The sequence below is a fragment of the Diabrotica undecimpunctata genome, chromosome 3, assembly GCF_040954645.1.
Source record: "Diabrotica undecimpunctata isolate CICGRU chromosome 3, icDiaUnde3, whole genome shotgun sequence".
Taxonomy (NCBI): Eukaryota; Metazoa; Arthropoda; class Insecta; order Coleoptera; family Chrysomelidae; genus Diabrotica; species Diabrotica undecimpunctata.
This window is the reverse complement of record NC_092805.1, coordinates 47,610,479-47,631,146: the sequence shown is the minus strand read 5'-3', so window position 1 is coordinate 47,631,146 and position 20,668 is coordinate 47,610,479. Positions and strand designations below refer to the sequence as shown.

Sequence of the window (20,668 nt, the reverse complement as noted above, 5' to 3'; positions counted from 1 at the left end):
AAAAATAATAATTCTCCCAAATTATTTTCGACTGTTGTAGATTTAATTAAGACTGAATGTAATAGTATTACAGAAGATAATTGGAAAACATCTATAGAGCATGTCAAAAAACTAGAAGAAAATTACTTACAGTTCCAAAACATTATAAATATAGTAGTTATAGATTTAAACGATAGAGATGATAGTGATACCGATTTAAATGTAGACGATATTTAAGTTTAAATTTTTTTTTGAATTTTTTCACTATTATATTTGAGTATAAAAGTATTACTTATATGTATTTTTCTTTTACTTTGTGGGATTGCCGTAATTTTGATAAAATGTATCAGTATATAATTTCGTCCCTGTATACAACTATACCTAGAAGATTAAATCCGAAATATCTTGCAACGAACAGTAAATAAATTTTAAAGGAATTTTGCTATATCTGTCAAACTCATGAAAAAAAGACAACATTTTATTATTCTAATAAACTCTGATTAAAGATGACGAAATTTACTTATATCTAGGAAAATACAGTACCGTAAAACGGAGTGAATAGAAATAATTTTCAACTTTGGTTTAAATTTTTTTATATTTGTAGTTATTCTAGATACACAATTTTTTGCCCAAACACAGGTCTCTGTTAGACCTATTTGTTTATAGTATTTAAATTGTTTAATTCTATTTTATTTTAAAGAAAAAAAATTAAAACATGGTGTTTCTATTCCTCCTCAAAGGGGGGCGAATAGAAACAGTACTTTAATTTTATGTTTGTTTCTATTGAAAGGAATCGGGGGTGAATAGAAGCCTTATGGTATTTTTAATTTATAAATGGATAAATACAAATTTATTTCTCAACATATTGATTTATTTAAGTAGGTAGCTATATACACTCTAAGTAGTAGTAGCTATATATACTTAGAGTCACTCAACACGCGATGGAAAGAGCAATGCTAGGTATATCACTTAAGGACAAGAAAACAAACACATGGATAAGACAGAAAACCAAAGTCACCGATGTGGTGCAAAAATCATTAAAGTTGAAATGGGAATACGCTGGACATGTAGCTAGGAGCGATCTAAACAAATGGCACAGATCAATTTTAACCTAGAGACCATACCAACACAAAAAAACCAGAGGTAGACCTCCTACGAGATGGACAGATGATCTGAAAAGGACTGCCGGGAAAAATTGGCTACAAGTAGCGTACAATAAAAAACAATGGAAAGGAAGACTTGAAGAGGCTTATGTTCAGATGTGGAGGTGAATGGCTAGACGAAGAAGAAGAAGAAGCTCTATAAATAAAGGAAATTACATAACTCTAAGTAAACAAATCTTATTTAATAAGATTAAATAATGATTAATAAATTGTGAAATTAGACAGGTCATCTTCGAAAAATATCATGTCTTTAAATCGCGTACTTGAGGAAAATACTGGGGAGTATAGTTTTAGGATGACGTCGTTTCTGGAGACAAGTGATTCTTCTTCAGTTATGGTAAACTTATTAGTTTGTTGCACTCTTTTCAAAAATATTCCAACGAAACCGTCATCTTCAAGGAAAGCAACCTTGCATATATAACATCTAAAAGATGATTTTTTTTACCATAAACTTTGACTAACATGTAGTCATCTTCATTGATGACGAGGTTTTCGCGTGAGGCCTTGTCAGTACTTTCATATAGATCAGGGGCATCTGAAGAGTCAGTATCCTGCACTGAAAAGTCATCTTCATCTGCTGATGATAACTCCACACGCTTTCGGCTTTTATTTGGCTGAACCTGTTTGGAGGAACATGGGTTTTGGTCACTAGCAAGTGAAGTTTGGGGATTTAAGTTCTCATCGTCGTCGACAAAGTCCTCAACACTGATACTTTTGCCGGGTTTCACATTAACTTTGGTTCTCTTTTTCCTTATCTTAGGAGTCTGATCTTCTCTAAGACTATGAAGGAGCTCTTTAAAACTATTGTCAACAGCTTCGTGGTTCTTCCAAATGTTTTCGGGATTTTGGTTTTCCTCTTCATCAAAAATTTGTGGAAGCATATACAGCACTTTGTTCCTATTTAGAGGCGATATACCGCACTTCTTAAAACCGGCGATCACATTTTCTTTCTTCAATGAATCACACAACTTTTTCAATAACATTGGAAATTTATCCTTAGGAACAGTTGCTTCCGCTCTTCCTGGGCCCTTTTTCCACTCTTCGAGAATCTGTCGCCATGTTGCTTTCAATGGCCGAAAAAATGCCACGTCCAGAGGTTGTGTCAGATGGGTGGAGTTAGCTGGGAGAAAAATAAAATTGATAGCATTGTCTTTACACAACTTCACAGATTCAACTGATAAATGGGAAGACAAATTGTCCCCAATCAGAAATTTTCGTCCCGTTTGTTTTTTCAGGTATGGAAGAGCAACTGTCAGTACCCAATCTTCGAAGCAGAAGGAATCAAACCAGCCAGACTTTGTTTGGTTGTATCTGGCGTTTTTTGGTTCAGCTTCTGTCCAGCTTTGGTACAAGTGCAATGCCTTATAGACTACGTAAGTTGGTAAAATAGTGCCATCAGCAGCGGCTGCAAACATCACAGACGTAGATGCCTTTGATGAGTTTATGATCCTTTCTGGATATTTTGTCCCTCTACGTGTAATGACCTTTTGTTTACCAGGGTCATCACTTAGGTTCGTCTCATCATAGTTAACAATATTAGATAAGGGCACATCCTTTAATTCATTTGTCAGTTCATCAAAATAGTTGTTAATTGTTTCTGGTGTTACACCAGCTCTCGATCATTTAATATTCTGACACATTCTCACGGCCAGTTGATCCTTATGACGTTTTAAAAATGATTCAACAAAGTCACGGCCAGAAAGGTTATCTTTAAACCTCTTAACTTCTTTCCCTCTTCGGTCTAAGAAATCTTTTATAAGGAATCGTAGAGTTGAAGTCTCAATAGGATAGCCTCATTCGCCACATATCTTCAGCCTTTCAACAAACAGTTGTTCTTCTTCGAGAGATAAAGCTGTCTGACCACCATGTTTCTTCACATTGAGGCCTCTTTTCAAGTGCCGATATATAATACTATAATGCAAACCATGTTTCTCAGCAGACTTCCGAAGGCTTAGTCCCTTCTGTATGTCAGAAAGTGCATTTTCGTTTATTTTTGGATCGTGCTTTTTGTAGCCCCCTCCAACTACCGGTTTGTACTTTCTTGGCATTTTACAGGGCCCTGAAACAAAACAGCTATGCTATTTAAGTGTCTAACATAAATATATAACACACAATATGTATTTTATCTAGTATAAATGTGATTTAGTATTACAATTTTTTTGTGGGGTGAATAGAAACAGTAGCCGTAATCTTTTGTATGGATAATTAAACTATGTTTTGTGCAGCTATTTACTTTTAAGAACACTACGTATTCTGACTTACCTGAAAAGTTCTAAGTGGATAAAAAAACACAAGAATCGCGTGGTAAATGTCAACAAGACAAACAAACGGGAACCAGTGCTGCCAACCAAACGAAACAATATTTTCCTTTTAGCCTAAAGTGTAGCAACATAAAAAAAAATAATGGTTGCCACGATTTATCCATAGTTATGTACGAAATAAATTACATAATATAAATAAAGTTTTGATTCTATTTACCCCACTGTTTCTATTCACCCCGTTTTACGGTACACAATTTCAGCGACAGACTAAAGTCGGAATAATACAAGTACCAAAAAATCACATAACACTAGTTATAAAAGTAATGTACCTACCTTTTACAGAACAAAAAATTGGAGTTTTTAAATTGATCTTAAATATATAAACAAAAGGATAGTTTGAAATAAGCTGCAGTGGTAGCAAGATTTTTTTATAAAATCATTTTCAGGACATTATATTATTCATGGATTTTATTCAGATACACAAATATTCTTAATATAGACCCTATTTTTAATATACAGATAACGTTAAATTGTCCCCATTATTTACAATTTTTTATGTTACGGTCTACTAAACCATTTATCAAATTCTGCTTAATGGGATAACGTTGAGACTAAAAGACTTTAATTTTCTGGCCCAATATTTGAACTACAAGGAGCGGAGAGAAGATACACACCTAAATTGTAAATTGATTAATCTGCTACAAACAAGTCGCTTTTTGAGAAAGTTCCATGGAGTTTATTGTTAAAGTAGACGAATTTAAGTTGCTTATAAGCTACTTGAAAAATAATTCAGTTTTGAAATAGCCAGTCGATTTTTAGTTTAATTTTAGCTGACTGAAGTTGTTAAGTTCCTTTGACTTAACTGCCTAGTTTACTTTGGATTCAATCAATACAAGAACAGAAAAGAAAAAGAGAATATATAGATGCCCTTTTATACATGGAACAAAACATTGTAATAATAAACAAGAAGGATACGATAATAGATAGCAAACCAGAAAGAAACAGCTAATATAGCAAAAAGAAAAATATAATATGCAGAGTTCATCTCCGTAGTAGAGAAAAGAACTTTATGTCTACTTATGTGTGGATGATGGACTATTCGATATAAATCCAAAAGCCCCTATAAAAATTTCTGACTTTAAAAGTTTTATTATTATTGAGATGGATAGTACAGTCCATCGGCTCGATTAACTTGAGCCACCTATTCATACATAACAGTATACATCAAACAAATACTATGAGCAAAGATATAATAACGATGGTAGGTGATTAATTCACCTACAGTCAATTGTAAATTTTGTTTCGACAGTTTTGTTTTTTATTTTTAAATATATATGTATATATATATATATATATATATATATATATATATATATATAATACATATATATATATATATATATATATATATATATATATATATATATATAAGAATAAGAAAAAAGAAGTACTTGTGACTCGTTTGGAACAAATATATAACTGTTTTGGATGGGTTGGAGTCAATAAACGGGCTATTGGTTAACTATTTTTTTTTAATTCTCGAGCTTTCAATTGTGTTTACAATTATTATCAAGAGCTAAAAAAGACAAAATACTTACAAGGTTGAACTAAAAAGAAAAAACAATTTTTGTTAACTTACCAAATAAAAATTAGTTTGGTAAGTAAAAATTACTGCTTACATCTTCAAAATATTTAATACAAAAATGTTTTAATCTAATAAATGTTTCTCCGAAAATTTTTTATAATTTTGAAAACATTTTTTTAATATAAAAATAATTGAATTTATAAATAAGTTCAAATAGCAACCAATTACAAATAGCCTCAATGTCATAAATGCCAACATAAAATTTTTATTTTTGACAATTATATTGCCAAAAGTAAAATTTCGTTTAAACATTCTTTTTTGTTTAGTAACAAAAAGAAGAAAATTTATTCACCGTTGACAGATGTCTAAAAGAAATGTGACAGATATATGGAGAATTAAATATGACATTTTACAAGTTTTATATATAAATCATAAAGAAAGAATATAGTTATAAATTTTGCTTAAATTTTGAATTTCTGATCTTCTGTTTAAACTTTTATCATTTTTGCTAATACAAACCATTTCCAAAAAAGTCCTTTTAAATTTATTACTTTCACTACATAAAATTTTAATGTTATCAAAATCCATAATATGGTCTTTATCGATTACATGTTCTGCCAAAGCACAAGATGGTTTTTTAATTCTACAATCACTTTTGTGAGAAATAATGCGATTTGAAAGATTTCTTCCGGTCTCACCAACATATTCAGCCTCACACTGAGTACAACTAATGCTGTATACTAAATTCGTTTTTTAAAATTTCAAAAAAAAAAAAAAAAAAAAAAACGAATTTAGTATACAGCATTAGTTGTACTCAGTGTGAGGCTGAATATGTTGGTGAGACCTGAAGAAATCTTTCAAATCGCATTATTTCTCACAAAAGTGATTGCAGAATTAAAAAACCATCTTGTGCTTTGGCAGAACATGTAATCGATAAAGACCATATTATGGATTTTGATAACATTAAAATTTTATGTAGTGAAAGTAATAAATTTAAAAGGACTTTTTTGGAAATGGTTTGTATTAGCAAAAATGATAAAAGTTTAAACAAAAGATCAGAAATTCAAAATTTAAGCAAAATTTATAATTATATTCTTTCTTTATGATTTATATATAAAACTTGTAAAATGTCATATTTAATTCTCCATATATCTGTCACATTTCTTTCAGACATCTGTCAATGGTGAATAAATTTTCTTCTTTTTGTTACTAAACAAAAAAGAATGTTTAAACGAAATTTTACTTTTGGCAATATAATTGTCAAAAATAAAAATTTTATGTTGGCATTTATGACATTGAGGCTATTTGTAATTGGTTGCTATTTGAACTTATTTATAAATTCAATTATTTTTATATTAAAAAAATGTTTTCAAAATTATAAAAAATTTTCGGAGAAACATTTATTAGATTAAAACATTTTTGTATTAAATATTTTGAAGATGTAAGCAGTGATTTTTACTTACCAAACTAATTTTTATTTGGTAAGTTAACAAAAATTGTTTTTTCTTTTTAGTTCAACCTTGTAAGTATTTTGTCTTTTTAGCTCTTGATAATAATTGTAAACACAATTGAAAGCTCGAGAATTAAAAAAAAATAGTTAACCAATAGCCCTTTTATTGATTCCAACCCATCCAAAACAGTTATATATATATATATATATATATATATATATATATATATATATGTATATATATATATATATATATATATATATATACATTAACAAACAATTGTTATAACGAGTAACAGCAATCGCGCGCTCTTTTCTGTCACACGATCGGTCGCGCGTAATTTATAGTTACGATATTAAAACAAATTTATATTTTATAGATGTTTTATTTAATCTTAATTTCTCTTTGTGCATTGATAGCATATGTACGTTGTTGTGAAAGAATGGTCCTTGCTGTTGGGGTTCCTGCAAGTCGAACAGGTATGGTACATTAACCTGTTTTTTTATTATCGGACAATACTAACATCAATCAATAAAACGTACAAAATTGTATCCATAATACTGTCTAGAAGGCTAACTCCATACGCAGAGGAAATAATAGGCAATTACCAAAGCGGATTCATACCGGGAAGGTCGACCATAGACCAGAGATTTGTCCTACGCCAGGTGTTGTAAAAAAACTGGGAATTCAACCGCGAGGTACACCAAATCTTCGTGGACTTACACGAACAAGCTTACGATTCTGTTAGCAGAGAAGCATTGTGAGAGATCATGGTAGAAATGAGAGTACCTGGAAAGCTGATACGATTAGCACAGGTGAACACAGAGAACGCTTCCGCACGGATCAGAATTGGTAGCACCATGTCGGAGGAATTCCTCATTGACACCGGGCTTAGACAAGGAGATCTTCTCGCCCCCTGCTATTTAATTTTGCACTGGAACATGCGGTAAGGAAAGCTCAACCACAACTGACAAACGGATTTGCCGCCCAAGGATAAAAAATACTATTGGAGTTTGCGGATGACGTGGATACAATTGCACAAGCCACCAGAGATGCAAAAGAAGTTTTCACCCTATTCAAAAACGGAGCCAAGGAAGTTGGTCTAAAGGTCAACGAGGACAAGACCAAGTACATGGTGGTTACAAAGAACTCAAGACCAATGGTTAGACAAAACGTAACAATCAATGAATACATCTTTGAAGTCAAGACAATAATTCGTCCCAATAAAATTAAAATAGCGATGATGATTTCCAACCTCTGATAGGAGAAGAAACCTGAAGAAGAAGAAGGTTATTTCGTATTTTGCCGGCTTGTTAGTAACGTATTGTCTAAACCGGCATCTTCGTCAATTATTGTTCATATATTGCCCGCCCTAAAGCATCAAACTCTGAGCACGTCTGGACGAAACTGTCAAACATCCTACTTATTAGAGCCAAGTTATCAAATTCTGCTCTACTCTTTCTGGCACTGCTATCGTCAAACCACGTAACATAGTGTGGAATCGCCTTTCAGACATTACTACAGCAAAAAGTGCAGGCACGGTTCCATCACTGACACATACATAAAAAATAGTGAGATGAAAACTTCTATGAACATCTGTCATATATAAAATCGCAATGAAAGCATTTATTTCATCAAAATATGTGGGCTAGCAGTCTCTTTCTCGCTGAAAAGCTGGTAGTATAAGTTCTAACTTCTGGTTCGTGTATTTTGTTATGTCACAATAATTGTATTTAGAAAAAACAATTTCCAACAATCTTAATTTGTTTTTAAACCTTTAGCGGTTAATCTTAGCCCAGGTAGCTTGGTGATAAGGATAACTTGTGATGCTATCCCTCTAATTACATTTAGTTAGTGTTTAAACAACTTTAGTCCGTTTTTTTTTTCGAACAAATATCGGTTTGGCAGATATTTTGTTAGAAGCGGACTGACATTAATTCTTCATTCATCGCCATTTGCATTACACTGCTCATCGTCCACTTTAACTTCTACAGTGTCAAGAGCATCGTCAATATCGTCGTCAGGGTCTACGGGCACTTCCTCATTGGATTAAACTTTTTCGTACAAATTAAGTAGCTGGGCCTCACGTTGTTTATCCATCTAAGCAAATAACCACAAACTACTTCTTGCAAAAATAAATAGATTTCTTAGTACAAAAAGACTGTTAGACACATTTTGACTTACACTTTACTACTTTTACTTTTTTTACTGTTACTTTTCTGTAACGTCGTTACAGAAAAGATAATATGCTTGATCGCGGGTTAGATTAATATTACAAGTCAGTTCTACTCATATTTAGTAACCCTGTTCGATACCCTTGGACATGCTATGTTGCCAAATTTTCCATCAAGTTATCACGGAAAATGATAAAATGTTATATTTGTTTTAATAGCGCGACGGATCACGGGTTAATGACGAGAAATAATATATTCTAACCTCTAAGTTTAAATTTCACCACGTCAAACAAATGATATAAAATATTTTTAAGGCTTTTTATTTTTAAAGTTGGTATACCTGGAAAACTATTAAATTCTCAAGCACAACAAGCTGTGTTAAATGTGTTGCAGTATTTCGAATTAGAAAAAATAAGTGAAGAGAATTGAAAATTCTCTAAAGCTAAAAATGTCAGTACAGTATCCAGTATAAGACGTACCAACAAGATAACTACCAATTTCTTTAATATGAATTTGATAATATATCAGAAGATACTTTTAAAACTATACTTTATATAAATTTATCTTGAAAAAAAGATTGATGGAAGTAATTTAAGGAAATTTTGCTGGATACTTTGATTGATTTTAAGTCAATTTTCTTTGAGTTTTTTATTTGAAATAATTCATAATTTTTAAAGAGACTTATTTAGAAAGATTTTAACTGGTTCGGAAAATGCGATTTATTCTGTACTTGTATATTTTTTGTTTTTTAGAAAAACTTGCTACTCTACACAGTATAAATAATAAAATAAGTGATATGAAAGTTTTATTTATTGGCAAAATATCTGTTAGTATCTTGTTAAAATAATCAAGATTTAAATACAAAACAAAGAACAATGAAGGGCACTAATTAAGCGCACCAGTATTGCTGATTTAATGGCCACGTTCCTTCGTAAATATATGGAAAATCGTAATATTGTGCACCCAAGGGGCATTGTTTTTTGGACGAAACGTGGATTTATTCAAAGAGCACTAAAATTATTATTATGCACAAGATGTAAAGTAGCTAATTATCTTGGAAAAATAACATTTTTACTAAATGGAGAAGTGAAAACATAATTCTTCAATTTAGAAGAGCCATCTATAATTGTGATGAATATTGCTCCATATCACAGTGTTTTTTCAGAAAAGCAACCTTCCACTTTTTCAACTAGAATAAAAAATTTTATTTGGTTCACAACAAACAACATCAAATATGGCGCAAAACTTACAAAATTTAAATTATTACAAATTACAAAATGAACAGAAAAGAGAATGTGTAAATAATTGATGAGCTACTAAAATAACATGGACATGAAGTTTTGTGGTACCTTTTTCCGAATTTAAGGCTATTAAATTAATTTGGACAAACTGCAAGTCTTATTATAATAAGTATATTGGTAGAAATGAACACTCTTATAAATTTATGAAAAGTGGCACATAACCAATTTAAAACGCCAATTTGGAAAAAATGTGTGGCATATCTACTGATGAAATTATTAAAAAGTGGTAAATTTTTTTTACCAAGCTTAAAAGTTTTCTATATTTCAATTTATATTATATCGAATTTTTGTTTGAATTTTGTTATGATGTGAATTCTTGGAGATACATTTTTTTTAATTTAGTTTGATAACATGTGTAACATGTGTAACATCCAATAGTCTTATTATGTTTAATACAGTTTTAGTTATTGTGTTTGAATATTACCCGTTATGAGGATCAAAGCTCTTCGACCTTGAATGCATCAATCGCCTCAACAGTAGTAAAATCAAAGTCACTAATTAATTCTGAAAACCATAGCACGTTGGATAAAAAAATGATCAAGATAATGGAGCACTGAGATAGATTTCTATTTCGTTTTTAGATCCTAACCCATCTATTTGTGTATATTCAATGTAAATCCTTTTATTTCTGATTACTACCGTTTGAATAAATATTTATCTACTTTAGATTTTATTGAACAACCTGTAAGTTTCTGAAAATTGGAAAATTACGTTCATAAATGTATACCCAGTTTTTAAACTCCAATAAGTGAAATAAAAATGTAGTAAAAAAACTAAAATAGTTTATTATAATAGCAGCTATTTTATAATTCTACAACCGACCTAGGGTTGGTGGACACATTTTGGTTTAACTCCTATAATACGAATTTACAAGTAGTACTTTTAAAATTAAAGTACATTTACAAGTAGTACTTTTAAAATTTTGTTTAAAAATGTGTAACTTTTTCATCTTGCTCTATAATAATTTTAAGTAGATGTCTAGAGGATAGACAAAATAGTCAAAATAGTATTGTAAATAACATTAAGACCTACTACGATACGGTTTTGAACTACCTACTACTAAATTTACTGTCAGGTAAACCAGCGCCACACTTGCACACTAAAACACAAAAATATATTCAGGTGATCTTCAGAACTGAAAAATCATTAGAAAATCCTTAAACTATATCGAGATCTGAGTAGTTCGCACGTTTCTAAAAATTTCATGGTTGAAGCATGTAAACAACGAAGAAGTATCCTTATGGATATTCTTAAAATTCCGATAATACTACTGCAAAATTCCGATAATCATTATCATGCATGATAGGGATCTGATTGTCTAAAAACTAATATAAATTTCACCGTTTGATCATCGGATAAAAAGCTAATATTACTTATTGGCTCCATAGTTGACCAAAAAGGTCTGATGGAATCGTGCATCTTCTGTGACATGAAGATATTTATTAGCCAGTATGTGCTTATTGTAAAAATTTATAGTACATTATCTTAAAATCATCATTCTCGCCACTAAAGAGAAAAAATGTGATTTTTGCAGTTTTTCCTAAAAACATTGACAATACCGCTAACGGAGACGATAGCGGTAAATATACCTTTTGAGAATATTTTCTGGTTATCATTTCTGATTTTTTGTCAACAATTTGAAAATCTCAGTTTAAAGAATTTTGAAGTCCTCCTTTTTTTTTGATAGTCCAATAACTACTAAAGACGAAGTTTGGCGAATGTTAAAAGCAAAACAACAAAAATTATAACACATGTTTACCAGAATTTTTAGTCTTGGAACTCAATGAAAAATCACCCATCGTATTATTTCATATTAATTTGGTAACACTCTGTATATAAAAGCAAATTATTGTCGATTTAACGCCATATCTTTCAAATTACCGAAACTACTTTTCGACTAAAGGCAACACTGGACCATTCGATTACTCGACCTGTAGGTAAAGAGCTAATGGGTTTTGTAGTAGGAGAGCACGCAACATTTCCATACCGCTGGAGGTTATTGGAACACCGTGATTCAGTAGAGAGTGAATGTGTTTGTTGCATGTTACTTTCTTAATTGTCACTATCGTTGCGCTAGTAATTACGAAACACAACAAAACTGAATTTTATCAGGTGCTAAATTGGTGTACTAAGTACTTTTAAACTACTTAAGTAGTTCCAGTTTTTGTGTCGTATCGGCGTTACTTGGGAATAACAAAAAGGTAATGTATGGAAAGTTTCTGTTATGGGTAACTGGGTCGACAGCTCGCTATTATTTATATAGAAAATTTTACTTTTAAACATAAAAAATGATATGTGTGTTATTAAACCAACTTCTAAATAGTTTGAAATTATTTTATACAGTTTTTTATCAATAATAATCTTCCCGCCAAAAATAGAATACAAACAAGTATAATAATAATAACTTGCTAGATTTTTTATTATGCACAGTAAAAAGACTATTTATATGTCGAGTTTTTTATTAGTCACTGAGCAAATTAAGTCTATGCTAAATTAATAATGTTAGTTAAAATCAAGAGCTTACCGTATGATGTTCCCCTAATCTAATCTAATAAATAACACACTAATGTTAACATTTACTACACGCAACAAGCACTGAGTTTTTACCGTCTCTTAAATTAATTCAAAGGGCTGTGTCTTGTTTTAAAGGGCCTTTTAATTACTGTGCTGTTAAGATTGCTTCAACATTGACATATCTACAGAGTTATTTTCTACGACTTTCTGCAATCTTCCTGATAATTATTAAACCAAAATGTACATACCTATTTCCTCTCAAGATCTCTGTTCTTCACATACCAAGGAGCATTGACAAAGTTTCACATTAATCTATTCTGAAATTTCTGGATTATTTCTGGATTAAATAAGTGACGAATTCGACCGTTATTTTTGATGGACATTAGTATTATATAACAATTAGACACTGAAAACTTTTGTTTTTAATACTTTCCATCACAAAATAAATTTTGTTTTCTGGATTATTTCTATATTCCTTTTCTTGACTCACCCCCAGAGTTCGCCACCATAAGTTCAAATAGGCCGTAGTTTTTTTTATAAAGTAAAGGTTTTGTTTATATAAAGGCTTATTGTATATAGATAGAAGTTTCTTCCAAGCATCCAATATATTTGTTTGTATCTTATGCCAAGCTCTTCCATTTTTTTAAATTAAAATTGCCGTCGTAGTTGTGCATCTAATGTTATACCTAGGTATTTTTCCTTATTTGCGTATGGTGCTTGGTTATTATTAATTTTAACTGTTAGATTTTTATGTCTTTTTATTAATATAGCTGGCGTGGATAGATTTTTTTTTCGTTTAGTCTAATTTTCCATTTTTTAGCCCAAGAATGTATTTTTTAATTACTGTTTGTAGTTTTTTAAATTGCCTTTTCGATAGTGTTATCTACAGGTATATTCGCAGTAGCGTCAGCGGGGTGGCAATGAAGTTATGCTCAAATCAGGTATGCCACACATGTATAGCAAATAAAGGACCGAGCTCAACACGCTACCTTGGGGAACTCCTGATCTAATTTTTTTTATGTCCAAGAGATATTTTCCTATTTAATATTAGTGTATAATAAAGTGTATTTGAAACAGTGGCGTAACTATAATTTGGGAGGCCCGGGACAGAAGTATTCGAAGAGGCCCCTCTCCCCAATATAAGTTAATTTCTGTCAACCAAGTGTCAATAATTTTATTGTTCCACCACTTATTGCTGCCCGTTTTTTATCAATTATTTTTAATTTATACCTATTAATAGCCTCTGGAAGATGCTGTTAATAATCTTGTTTAATAGTTTCTTTTTTTTCTATAATATGAATTTTAGCCAAATTTATCAGACGTATCACTGTATGGAAGGTTACATTAAAGATTAAATTCTGTGTGAAATAATTACTATTTAAATGGGAATAAGCCACAATTAAAGGTTAAAGTAAGTTTAGTTTAGTAAGTTTTTGACGTTTCAATTTCCACTTTGGAAATCGTTCTCAACATACAAACATTAGTAAATTGTATTAAATTTATTTAAATGTACATTTCTTTGTTTCTTGTATGAATTTTTATATACTATAAATGTAAACTAAAAATAATTTGATTAAAATCAGAATATGATATCATATTAAAAAGCAAATCTTCAATACTTACAATATCTTCAACAAAAAATAAATTCTTCTTCTTGTAGTTCCTTCTCCTATCGGAGGTTGGCTATCATCACAGCTATCCGTACCTTATTGGCGGCTGCTCTAAAAGATCTACTGAGCTGCAACTATACCACTCTCTTAGGTTTCTCAGCCAGAAAATTCTTCGTCTTCCTATGGATCTTTTACCCTTGATTTTACCTTGCATTATGAGCCTTAATATCTCATATTTCGCACCTCTGGTAATGTGGCCCAAATATTCCAGCTTTCTTGTTTGATGTGCTTTATGACCTTGCAATCCTTTTGTAGCCTTCTTAACACTTCTGCGTTTGTAACTCGTTGGGTCCATGGTATTTTCAAAATCCTTCTATATAACCACATCTCAAATGATTCCAACTTCTTTATATTATACACTTTTAGTGTCCAGCTTTCCATTTCATACAACAAAGTCGAGAACACGTAGCATCTTAAGGCTCTTATCCTCAGATCCAGAGGAAGGTCTCGATTGACAAACATTGTTTTCATTTTTATAAATGCTTGTCTTGCAATTTCAATGCGTGTCCTTATTTCTCTACCTTGGTCATTGTTTTCATTTACCCAGGTTCCCAGATATTTGTAGTTATTCACTCTTTCTACTTATTTTCCCTCGATATCTAGCCTTCCTACTGTATGTTGCTTAGAAATAATCATGAACTTGGTTTTCTTAACGTTCATTTGTAGTCCATATTTGATATTGAGTTGATGTAATCTATTTACTAAGCGTTGCAATGCTTCTAGACACTGTCTGCAAAAACATGAAATCGTAACCTTTTGCAGATCATGAACAAACTGGATCTATGTAGAATGTTTTCCAACCTTCTTCTTGAATATGCTGGACGTAACTTCAAGCCCTTTAGTATTAGGTTATTGTCTCTACATGTTCGTAAAAATTTGATTGAATTTTGACAATATGCCAGTTTCTTGTAAAGAATTTCCAATCTCTGACAATTTTGAATAACGCTGGGCCCATGACGGTTTCTTAATATTGTTCTGAAGCTATTGTCTTGTAGCATTTTTAAGTATGTGCTATTTAAATGGGAATAAGCCACAATTAAAGGTTAAAGTAAGTTTATTGACTTTTAAACTTTGGAAATCTTTTTCAAAATACAAACATTAGTAAATTGTGTGAAATAAATTTCACCTGTGTGAAATATTTCGAAATATAGCCAAGGTTTGGCAATTTTTTCTTCGGGTGTATCGCTTTCCATTAACTCAGCATAAACAAACTGATTAGAGTGCCACACCGCGGTTTTGCGTCGTTCCATTGAGTTAATACTTCTTACATGTGCAGGTGATATTCACTTAACTAATACTTTTATTTTACTGGGTATTAAGTGTAAACGATTGTTTAGCTCGGAACTACTGAGGGGCTTAATACACTTTTACGTTGTCTATCTTTAAAACCACATTAAATAGAATTTAATATCATATTGCATATGAAAGATGTGAAGTATGTCGTGTACAAAGTGAGATAAAAGAATTTTTCAAAAAAATGGATTTAATACAGTTTAACTCTGAGGTACAGATTTAGGAACTAACTAAATACAAAATGTTTAAAATTGAAAGATAAAATATAATAAAAGTTATATCTATGCTATTCTTAAAATTACTTTTAATTAAGTTAATCTGGTTTGGTTTTATTCATCATCTAAACATGAGTGTAGGCGCAAAATTTCGTGCCAATGCTTTTTAAATGCATTAATTTTTTTCAAATTCTAAGAAAACTAATAAGTATTTTTTAAAAATTTAAACGCAGAATAAAAGATTACATTATTACCAAGGTCTGAAAGTCCCTGAAAACTTCTATAATGTTTATTTTAGTAAATTATACGGGTGAAAAAAAAAGAGAAAATTAAGTGTGATATTTAATTTTGAATATCTGATTCAAAAGAATCTTTTTGTTTATTCTAAGGGAATTTAGGCCCTCGGTAATAATATAGTCTTTCATTCTGCGTTTAAAATTTTATCTGCATTTTTTAAAAATATTTATTAGTTTTCTTAGGATTCGAAAAAAAAAATGCATTTAAAAAGCATTGGCCCGCAATTTTGCGCCTACGCTCTTAAAGCAAGGGTTAACATTGATAACACAAGATTATTGTGTTGATATTCATACTTTTTTAGAGTTTTTACTTTTACAAACATTTTTTTCTTATTTTTATTTCCGAAAATTGTTTGATTACGTTGTCGAAAATGATATTGTTGGCTACTTCACATGTAATCGAGAGTATTGATAAACTATTTGGCTAGGTCTGGCTCAACATTAATCGTAAATAGCTTTTTATGAGTTTCAATTTTGTAAAACTTTTTTCATTAAAAGCAATAGAGACACATACTGTTCCAAAAAGACATTTGCAACAGATTCCATCACGTCTATATCAAGAATTAACTGTGTCATCTCCAATATAGTTCAATTTCTGGCCTCTTCATTTATTCTTGAGCTCTTATATGGTGGCGAAGTCGTTTGATTTCATTAACAATTTTTACCTTATCGAATTCTGTGTCACAATCATACAGTCACAACTCAACCTTAACCATTTTGAATTTTTTGACTACAGCTTCCTTTTTTCTACATTCTAGATTAAAGCTTTTGATGTAGCTTGTCTAAAATTCAAGCATACATTTTATATTTTCATCTTTAAGATATAGTCCGACATCTTCGGCTGTTTATTCAGGCTTATCTTTTTTAAACGCCTCTTACTTTTTTTTTCAATGAAGATTCACATTTTACCATATTGCTCCGAAGCAAACTAGAAAGCCTTCGTGACCAACTCATATCGACTGTCTTCCAAAAAGACTTTCAAACTTCGGAGTTTTATTACGACCTTTTTAAGGCTTAAACGCTTCGTCTGTAAGTACCTATCTGGACTATTTATTATATGCAAAATATCCCCCATAAATGAAGAAATCCAAGAAATTTAAAATCATAAATAATATTCAACAGTAAAATTTTAGCAGAGCTCCGTGTTATAATATTTTTTTTAGCGTCCTTATTTTGAGGTATCTCATGAAGGTCATTATGCAATATCTCATGGGAATATTTTTCCTAACGAACCCTTTTTTTGCCATGCTTTTCGGCATTTCTAAATGCAGTTCATATCAATTAAATAGTATAATTTTGTTTTTGTGTTTAAAAACTTTTTTTAAATAGAAATACAGAAAAAAGAATGTTCTTACATATATAAATTGTAACTCTTTAGGAAAAAATAATTAATTTTAGCTTGTGTAATATGCAGATTATTACACAACACTAATTATTATATTATAAAAATAAACCTATTATATTTACAGTATATTAAATGATACAGAATACAAAATAAACATCTTCTTTAGCCACGTGCACGGTGCACACTTTATATTCTTACGTCTAATTTACAACTGTTTTTTAAGTGTGGCTACTACAAAACTGACCCTGCATTTATCAATATTTTCTCGAGAAAAAACACCAAAATTGGCCCAGTACTTCCGGAGATATTGTAAAATTTTTAGATGAATTCAATTTGAAGTTCGGGTTTCACTTCTCAAAACCAACGAGTTCATTCTTCCTACCACTTTTCATATTTGGAATTATTTCAAACTCACAGTTTTCAAATCGTTATTTTTAATTTTTATAATAGCCATTCTCAAGTGTAAGCATCTAATGTTATATTTGCATTAATATATAAATAAATACAGGGTGAGTCATAACTATTGGGACATAGACTAAGGAGAGGTTATTTGGACCAAAATATGGCTATTGGGCCAAATATACCTTAATAAAATGTTGCTGAGAAAAAAGATACAGGGTGTTAAAGTTAATTTTTGTTTTTCGTTTTTTGCTAATAGTTTCCCTGTATATTTATAAATTGCTATCAAAATTGGCACAGAGGCATAATCTTAGACAAGAAATAGTATTTTATTTACAATTTTACGTTTTGTCATAGAGGGCGTCACGTGGATCATTCCTAATGATCAAATTGAGTCTAAACTTTTTCTGATGAAACTTTTTAGTAATTTTTATTAGAAAATCTGACGTAAACATTATTTTTACGTAAAATTGGTACTCTTGTTAAACATGATAATTTCAACCGTTTTCGATAAAAACGCAGTCGAACTGCTTAGAGTCTTAAAAAAGGATTTCAAATATTATTTCATTTATGAAAAGTATGCTTTGGACTGTCAGATAATTGTTGTTGGTAAATGTCATTTGTTCAGAGTAAATTATTTTTGATGTGACAGTGTAGTGTAATGTTGCATTTTTTTAAAGTAATCATTACTTTTTTTGATTGAAATGCTTCGTCACAATCATTTTACTAATGAAGAAATGCGAGATATGATTTGCGTATACGCACAAGAAAATTTTTGCGGTCGCTCGGCAGCCAGAAGGTATGGAATGTTATACGCAAACAGAAGGCAACCAAATCACAAAAACTTTTGCAAGATTATATCATAGTTTAGGTGAAACTGGGTCATTTTCACACTAAAAATTGGTCGACCGAAACAAATCACACTTAATCAAGAAGATGAACTTTTGGTTCGAGTAGATGAAAAATCCTGAAATAAGTTCACGACATCTATCAGCAGCAACAGGAGTAAGTCAGTCGTCTATTGTTAGAATTCTAAAAAAAGAGAACCTCCATCCTTATCACTTCACTCCTGTTCAAAATTTACTTCCAACAGATCTTCCACGACGGTTACAGTTTTGCCAACGTATTCTGAATAAACATCGCAATGACAGACACTTTATTAAGAATATTATGTTCACCGACGAAGCAACTTTTACCAGACGAGGGGTTTTTAATTGGCGAAATAGTCATTATTGAGAAGAAGAAAACCCGCATGCTATTAAAGCTAGACATTTTCAGCATGAGTTTAAATTGAATAATTGGTGTGGCATTATAGGCGAACAGCTACTAGGGCCTTATGTTCTTCCTCCGAATTTAATTGGAGATTCTTATTTATTCTTTTTGGAAAATACTCTTAGTGATATTTTAGATGATCTGTCACTGAATGTAAGAAGAAAAATGTGGTTTATGCTGGATGGAGCGCCACCTTATTTTTCATTAGCTGTTAGAAATCATCTTAATGACGTATTTCCTCAACGATGGATTGGCAGAGGCAGTGATTTTTAATGGCCACCAAGAAGTCCTGAGTACAACCCGCTAGATTTTATTTTTGGGGACATATACAGTGCTTAGTTTATGCCAATGAAATTAATACACGAGACGAACTTTGGAGATACATTCAAAATGCAGCTAATCTTATAAGGGGACAGAATAATATTTTTTTAAACGTCCGAAAATCCTTTATAAAAAGAATTAGAAAAGGCATAGAAATCGGAGGAGACCATGTAGAACATTTAGTTTGAGTTTTTGTGAGTTCTTTTAAGTTAAAGTGTGTTTAGTTTTGATTTATCGACAAAACGGAAACCTTACGTTAGTTGCAACCTTGTTTATTAGTTTGGTATTTGATAGTGGAATTGTAAATAAAATACTATTTCTTGTCTAAGATTATGCCTCTGTGCCAATTTTGATAGCAATTTATAAATATATAGGGAAAGTATTAGCAAAAAAACGAAAAACAAAAATTAACTTTAACACCCTGTATCTTTTTTCTCAGCAACATTTTATTAACGCATATTTGGCCCAATAGCCATATTTTGGTCCAAATAACCTGTCCTTAGGTCTATGTCCCAATAGTTATGACTCGCCCTGTATAAATAAATAAACAAATAAAAGGTGAATTTCTCAATTATCTCGGTAACAAATGGTAGTTGAACATAATTTTTTTTTTAATTTGTGGAAAATTGGTAGCTAAACGAGTATCGAAATGGCATTGTTTCATATTTATTTCTCGCAAAGTTATTAACAAAAAACTTTATAAACAAATTAGGCCATTATTTAGACGCAATTTTAGTGGGTTAAAATTTTGAATTGGTATTTCAACTTACGTACCTTAAAAATATAGATAAAAACGACCAAAATGAAAATTATTAAGTGTTCTAAGGTGACGGAAACAACCGCGTTTTTCATTATCAAATAAACATTTTTTTAATAAACAATTGGAAGAACTTTTAAATAAATAAATATTTCTTAACAAAACTTTATGTGTTTCTTAAGGGTGCTAAAAGAAATATTTTTATGCAACTTTTATTACTATTTTCAAGTTTCTGCAGTTTTTGGCAAATATTTAAATAAATTATCAACCAAATTTAATTTAGAAGGTTTCAAATGAATCATTTATTTATAACCTTTCAAGAACATAAAATTGAAAGCTTTTTATTAGAACAGAAGTAATGAAAAAAATTAAAAATAGTGATTTTCATTGACTTTTGCTATAAAACCAATGACGCCGTTATTTTAAACTTATACTTTTGACATTAATTCATATTTTCATACCAAAACTTAATTTTTTTTTTCAAAGATTCGTTCTGAAACGAATAACTTTACTTTTACATGCATTACAATTTTATTTGACTGGTCTATAGGTAAGATAATGGGTAATACTTAATAGGTATGACAATAATATATCACTTTAATAAGTATGTAAAGTGATTGAATATTCTAATTGCAGGAAATCTCAACATTGCGGGGATTAGGGAGATTGTGA

At 30.7% G+C, this 20,668-nt stretch overlaps 1 protein-coding gene across 1 annotated transcript in view; it reads left to right on the top strand.

The window, feature by feature from the left end:
* Window positions 1-11,870: 11,870 nt before the first annotated feature.
* The window catches only part of Tsp74F (Tetraspanin 74F), a 67,049-nt gene continuing 58,251 nt past the window's right edge, over window positions 11,871-20,668 (top strand). Inside the window, exon 1 of the mRNA XM_072525854.1 lies at window positions 11,871-12,115. The gene's annotated coding sequence lies outside the window, so the exon portion shown is untranslated. The remainder of the gene's footprint in view (window positions 12,116-20,668) is intronic.